Below are 7,454 nucleotides of genomic sequence, written 5' to 3'. Positions count from 1 at the left end.
AATCCATTTCATCTAATTCTGATTTAACTTCACTCAACCAACATAATGCTATTAAACTTTGCATGGTATTACCCTGTACCCGAATGATGGAATTTGTGCAATTTTATCATCTTGTAAATAATTACTTCTAAATATTTTTAATGTTAAACCAGCAATTGTTATGCATGTTGTATCGTAAAAGGCAAAATATTTGTAATGTTGTAGATTAAATTTGAAAATTTTATACATCCAAGCCTTAGAATATTAACATCATTACTACAATAATAATAAATTGCATCTCGAAATACGTATTCTTTTCACATTGTTTGTCATACCATGTGTTAAAATCGTTTTATCATCTTCTGAAATATCAAAGTATTTTTATCAATCATATTTCCCTATACGTCAGATCAAAAATTTGTATGGGTGATATCCTTTACAATGTTATCAATTTCAAGTGATTTTGGAAAGTCTGCTAATTTCATGATAAAATGAATAACTATCAATAATTTGCAGATTAATTTCTTTTATTTTTAAAGATAAAATTTTATTCCCGTTCATAACAGTTTCCGGAATTAAATTTTTTTCTGTCAATAAGTATTTTAATAAAAATATTGTATCAAATCTACCACCATTATGTGCAACCCAAACAGAATTTTTTGTTCTAACATAAACTGAGCTAATCGTGATGTTACATCATCATTATTACAATCAAAGACAAATTGACGATAACCACAACAGTCAACGGGGTCAATTGATAAGTCAGTAATATAATCCATATCGGGTAAAAAATACTCAAAATTTTTATGAAATGGAATTTTTCACATTTACGACATACTTTTGAACAACACAATAGAATGGTATCATTAAATTATTTTCATCTGTTTTGTTTCAAAATCAAAGAAAAATAACGTTGGTGTAGACTTATACTTATTAAATTCTAAGGGTTTGATATGACATTTATGTTGTTTGTCCAAATATTTTCTACAATGAGCACAATATGTTTTTTGACAATCATGTAAAACAACCTTATTTTTTTAACAAAGAAAAATCTTGGAACAATTTTATTACATGTATTACAAAAAAATTTTTGACATGGTGTGACTTTAATACTATTCTTATTTTTAAACAATTTATTAAACAAATGTTTCCGGAAACAATCTGATGATTTAAAATTATATTACATTCGGTGCATTGAATAGAAAAATTTGCTTCTTTTTACAGTTTGAATAACATTTTAAACATGTGTCTTCATTTTACAAATATGAGAATCCGCATACTCGTCAAATTTCAAATAATGCATGCATTTAAAGCAAAATAAATCCAATTTTAAATTAGAAAAAGTTTAGGATTTAAGATTAAGTCATAGTGGGAATCATTTAACCATAAAAAATAATTTTATCACTATGTGAAAGGAATCATGATTACTCACTCTTGAGTCATAAATTATTGTATCTAATTTATCTTTAGAAAAATCACCAAATGAAAATTATCTTTTTAAGTAGTTTTCGTAAACTAAATTTAATTGGTTAATGGCAACACTTCCTTCTGATAATTTAGCTTCTTTATAAAATGATTTAACTTCGTCTACAGTAATTATTTCATCAACTGTTTTATTTAAATTTTTTAAAAATAGTTAGTTTCTCATCATTATTAATAAACATTTTTCCAACTAATACAGCCACAGCAAAACAACAATTTTAACTTGAGTTTGCAATTTGTCACACTTAATTTGCAATATACCATTTCTAACTTCTCTTTGATGTTTCAATACTGGACGATTTGTTTTACCACCCCCCCTACTATCATCATCAGGATTTAAATTATAAATAAGTTTTTTGTTTTGTTTTTCCGAATTGGTCTTTTTTTTCCTAAATGAGATTTTCTCATTTTTATATTGATGTGGAACAATCATAAGACATACATTAGTTTCCCAGTCATTATTTAAAAATTCTGAAATATTACTTTGTAAATTATGTTCAAAAGTATCTAATAATCTCTGTATAGTAAATTCCTTTAAAGGTAATAAAGATGTCGAAAAAGGTTCTAACGGAGCTTTTTCGAAAAAAAATCTATTTAAATCATTCTCAGAGTTTACGGCTAATTTTGCTATATTGAGCAAATATTGTAATATTTTTGAAAATTGTTTCAAAAAATCTGGTAAATTGTTGAAATTGTTTTTTTTATAAAAATTTGATATATGTGATCCTTAACTTCACCATTTAAAGTAAAAATGGTATTTTTATCTTGTAAACCAATTAATTTTTTATTTTTTTTGATGTATTCATTTTTTTCACCAATTTTTGAATAAAATATACTAACTATTTTCTTTATTTCATCATTCAAAATAATTTTCATTTTTATTCTTCTTTCTTCTTCAATTTCTTCTTCATTTTTCCGTTTTCACATGGATTGGCTTTTTCCTTTTTATTTTTTTCTTTATTATTTTCTTTATCCTTTATTTTTTCTTCACCGTCTACATTATCATGATAATTAATTTCATTTTCGGAACCTTTTATACACATGCAGTTTAGATTTAACTTTATAAGCGGTGTATCGTTGGATGGTTTACACATAGAATTACCCATTGATAAAATTAATTAATATAATGGCTGGAGAAACACTATGTTATATAGAAGTTCATTTATTCTTAAATGAAAATGAAAAATAAAAAATAAAAAATAATGAAATAGCTAGTAATAATGGTACCTATCAAATATTGGATAATGATAAATGTATTTTATTCTCACTTTTCTTATTTCAACAATCAATTCAAGATTGGAGATCAGATAATAATGATGATAATTCTGTAAGGTATTATGATGTCAATTCATTAAAAAAGAATTTTCTTTTTTTAAAAAAAGAAATATATAATCTCGAGTCAAATCATTCTGAAATATGTTTTAAAATTGAGAAATTAATTGAATATATTGAAACAAATATTGAATTTTATGCTGGAATAAGATTAATTTACTAAAAAATGAAACAAAGTATACGAAAAGTACAACAATGTGATGGAATTACCCTAAAAAATGTAAGATGTCGAAAAAAAACTTCAATGACCAATTTATGTTGGATTCACTAGGGAAAAAATTTTAATTTAAGAATTAAAACTTCAAAAATTTCAAACGGGTGTAAAGGATTATTTGCATACCAAAAAACAATTCCGAAAAACAAAAAAATTGCAAATTATACTAGAAAACATCTTACCTCAAATCAAATAATAAGAAAATATGGTGATGGTTTAGCAGAATACGCAATTTGCGATAAAGGAAAGTATGTTGATGCTAATGAAACAACTGATGGCGCACCAAGATATGCAAATGATGCTCGAGGCTCACGCTTTAAAACAACTCGTTTTTACTTGGGAAAAAATTTAATTATTTCTTAAAATCATCAAAAAACATTAAACCACACCAAGAAATATTTACTAATTATGGTAAAGAATATTGGAAAAAAAAAAAAAGTAAAATATTTTGTAAATAAATAATATTTTTTATTGAATAAAACATATTTTTACATAAATGTTTTTTTAATTAATTAATTAAGTACACAAATTGATTTCAACTAAAATATCGACCCCAATATTGGTGCTAACAATGGTAATATTCCTCCTTTTTGACCTCTTCTTCTTTTACCCCTTACATACATCTGACCTCTATATGCACCTTTACCCAATTGATTATTTGCAATTTCAAATGCTTTATCCATTAAGGGTGAATTTACAAATTTTTTTGCTTTAGAACCCAGTATTCCTGATTTTGCTATAGCTCTGGCAGCTTTTGCAGATTTTAACGCTAAATGTTTTTTACTTAATGCTTTTTTAAATCCAGATTTAAGTGTATTGCGAATTTTAGAAAATTTAATAAATCCTCCTTTTGTCGTCTCCTCCTCTTTGACGTCTCCCATTTTTTGTAATTTTAAAAAATATTATTTCAGAAATTTAAAATGTGATTTTGTAAAAAAATCTATATATATGTTATAACAATTGTACTACTTCTGCATAAATAAACAGATATTGCTTTCCATGCATATATTTATTGAATTTGCTTACTATTTATTTTACTTATTTATTCTTTTTTTAAAAATAAAAATAAAAAATGTATAAAAGAAAACGAAAAAGAATTAAAAAAAGAAAATATAGAAAAAAGCACAAAAAGGAGGAATTATTGGTGGACTAGCAGGATTGGCATTAAAGGGTATTGTTCCAGCTATAACCGGTGGAGTTGTTAAAAAATATTTTAATAAATTAAATAATTTTTTCTGATGAAACAAAAATGTGTAAAAGGAAAAGAAAAAGGAAAAATTATTGTATAAGAGGATCAATAAAAAAAAAACAAAAGGAAGTGGATATTTAAAGACAATGATGAATGAAAATAGAAAAATAGAAAATTTGTATTTAATTAATTATTTCCATTAAAATTTGAAAAAATAATTCGTATCTATCAAGTCCATTTTTTTTAAAATTAATAAAATATCATCACAAGTTGACGTATGAAAATTAGGATCGCTATCAAATATTAATCCCAATTGTTCAAACGTTAAAAAACTACGTGTTGTTAATGTAAAATTAGTTTTTCTAATTGTTTACATTTTATAACAAGTAAAGTTATAAAATCATCAAACAATATATTACAATATTTACAAGATAATATATGTCGTGCATAATCCGTATAAATTTCGTTTTCTATTAAAAATTATAAATTACATCTTTATTTACATTTTTCAATTTTATTTTTCAATTGTATTAAAAATTTTTACAAGATATATAAATTTTACATCACTAACATGTTGAAAAAATATCTATATAACGTATTACACTCTAAACCTAAATGAAAACTATCTTTTTTTACAACCTGAGAATCATGCAAATAAATGTTGAAATAATCATATAAAATTTTATTCGTTTGTTTATCTACATTAAAATAATGATATCTGCAACAAAAATTTTCATTAAATAATAATATTTTTATGTTGCATATAAACTTTGGGTAACCAATAAGTCGAAATTAAATAAAGATGTTCGGTATTTTCATTCTCCCAACAACGTATTATCCCTACTGTTCCATATAGAAATTCAATGAAATCTACATTTTGTAGACGGATTTGAATTTTTCATCATTTGAAAAAGATTTAAAATAAAGCGAATATTTTAAATCTTCTACAGTTGGTTTAATTTTAAGCACTTTCATTAGTGAAGGGTTCTTTTCAATTTTAATAAATAACTGCATACAAAATGCAACGGATATAACAATGGATCCAGGATATTCCTTCAATAAAATGGCAAATACTTGAATAGATAAAAATCCATATCGTTGAACTATAAAAATTTATAATAAACGTTAATTCTTTCGAGGTTATGTAATGGGTAAAATACACAAAAACGGTATCAAATATAACCAATTTCTTTGTCACTATGTTATCTGCAAAAAATACTAATAAAACAACAAAAAAAAAACCATTTAAAAATGAAACAATTGATTTTTAATAGCATATTCATTTATATACATTGTATAGTTAGAGTTAATATCAACTCTGGGTTTATATTGCTTATAATAAAAATTACAAGTATGTCCACCAAAATGTCCTACACGACAAAAATATATCCATTATGATCTATAACAGCACATGACTTTTGATATAATGTTTTTCCATTATTCAATTTCCAAAAAATTACTAATAAAAAAGTATCATTAATTTAGTTTAACTCGCTTCATAGCTTTTTGTCAGATATATTTTTCTTTTCTGACCTTTTTTTATTAAAATCAATTTTATCATTGTCATTCTTCTTCTTCAATATCATTATTTCCGTCTTTTTAAATCCGCATAAATTTTATTCAACAACCCATTCGGGCTCAATAAAGTACAATCCATATTTCCTTTTTTCAATATTTTTAATACAAATTTGTCTTTAATTGGAAAATGATCCTTTCTTTGTATCTTTCCACGAATAAAATGGAAGAAATCAGCTTCAATATAGTCCAGTATTAATTTTGCTAAGGTTAACTTGAACCTTACGCAATAATAGCACTTTTGACAGTTCTGAAATTTACTTTCGCATAGTTCTTCAAATAAGTTCATAACTCTATTTTTTTCGAAATATCCATAATTTTTTTCTAGCAAAAAAATTAACATGAAAATCTCTTATACTTTTTTAAAACCCGTACCCTGATTCTTTGCATTATGCAAATAAAAATACTTAAAACTTTATCTAGATCTTTAACATCATAAAAGTTCTTTTCATCTTGTCTAACTTTTATAATAAATTGTTTTTTCATCCGCAATAAAAATTCTGTGGGTAATTGATATACATCTTTAAAATAACATTTTATAATAAAAAGCCATTATGTTATTTCATCAGTGTGACGCAAATACTCTTTCAAATGATCCATTAACTGTTTTCTATACCGTGTGATCATCTATAATTTTTTCCATAAATAATATCATACTTCGTAAGTAAAAGTAAATAATATTAAATTCCTACCTTTATTTCAAACAACGTGTAGTCCTCCAATAAACCGACTTTAGCGTAGCTAGAAAAGCACTTATGAAATTGTGATATTAACAAATTGGTTCGTAAAGTCTTTGCGATAGTATTTGGAAGAGTCGTCAATAAACAGACTTTAGCGTAGCTAGAGAAAAGAAATTAGTTCATGAATAAAAACAAATACTATAAAATTCTTAACTTTATTTCGAACAACGTATAGTCCTTTGGTATAGTATTTGGAAGAAACAAGTATATTTCATAAAAAAAGATATATTTCAAATACAATACAAAATAATTACATTGATGAAAGTCCGAAGTCCAATTTTAAATAATAATATGGAAAGTTCAAAAACCAATTTACTGATAATACAAATTGTCTCGCTTCAATACATCATCCACAATAAAGAATCGGAAAAGCATTCAAACTTTTCACCATATTCATCGTCCCAAAACCAATTAAGCCAATCTTTCATTTGTAAACAAAGACATGAATAAAATCTTGACTTAGTTGATACATTACACATTCTAAATTTCACCAAAGCCAAATTTACTCACGATATAATCTGTTTCTTTAATATATCGCTTTCCAATAAACAGATTTTTAACGTAACTAGAAAATACAATTGCGTTATTAAAACTAGCTCGTAAATAAACGCATTTGGAAGACTCTCAAGTAAAACAGACTTTAACGTAACTAGAGAAACGTTAATGCAATTGTGATATTAAAAATTAGCTCGTAAATAAAGGAAATAACATTAAATTCTTACCAGTACAAGTTTCTCCTCAACAAATAGAGATTTAACGATTTCCAACAAGATTCCAACCGATTTCCAACAAGATAACTTCAACAGAGCTTGAGAAACTTCGATGCAGTTGTGATATTTACGCGTTCTTAAATACTCTCGTTACAACAAAATACCCTTTGTTTCCGTTTCACCTTGAACGTTCGTATCTACATCTCAATACACTGTGTCTTTGTTTGCTAGTT

Source organism: Xenia sp. Carnegie-2017, unplaced genomic scaffold, assembly GCF_021976095.1.
Source record: "Xenia sp. Carnegie-2017 unplaced genomic scaffold, XeniaSp_v1 HiC_scaffold_3, whole genome shotgun sequence".
NCBI classification, from domain to species: Eukaryota; Metazoa; Cnidaria; class Anthozoa; order Malacalcyonacea; family Xeniidae; genus Xenia; species Xenia sp. Carnegie-2017.
The sequence above is the reverse complement of the archived record's forward strand: the minus strand, read 5'-3'. Positions refer to the sequence as shown.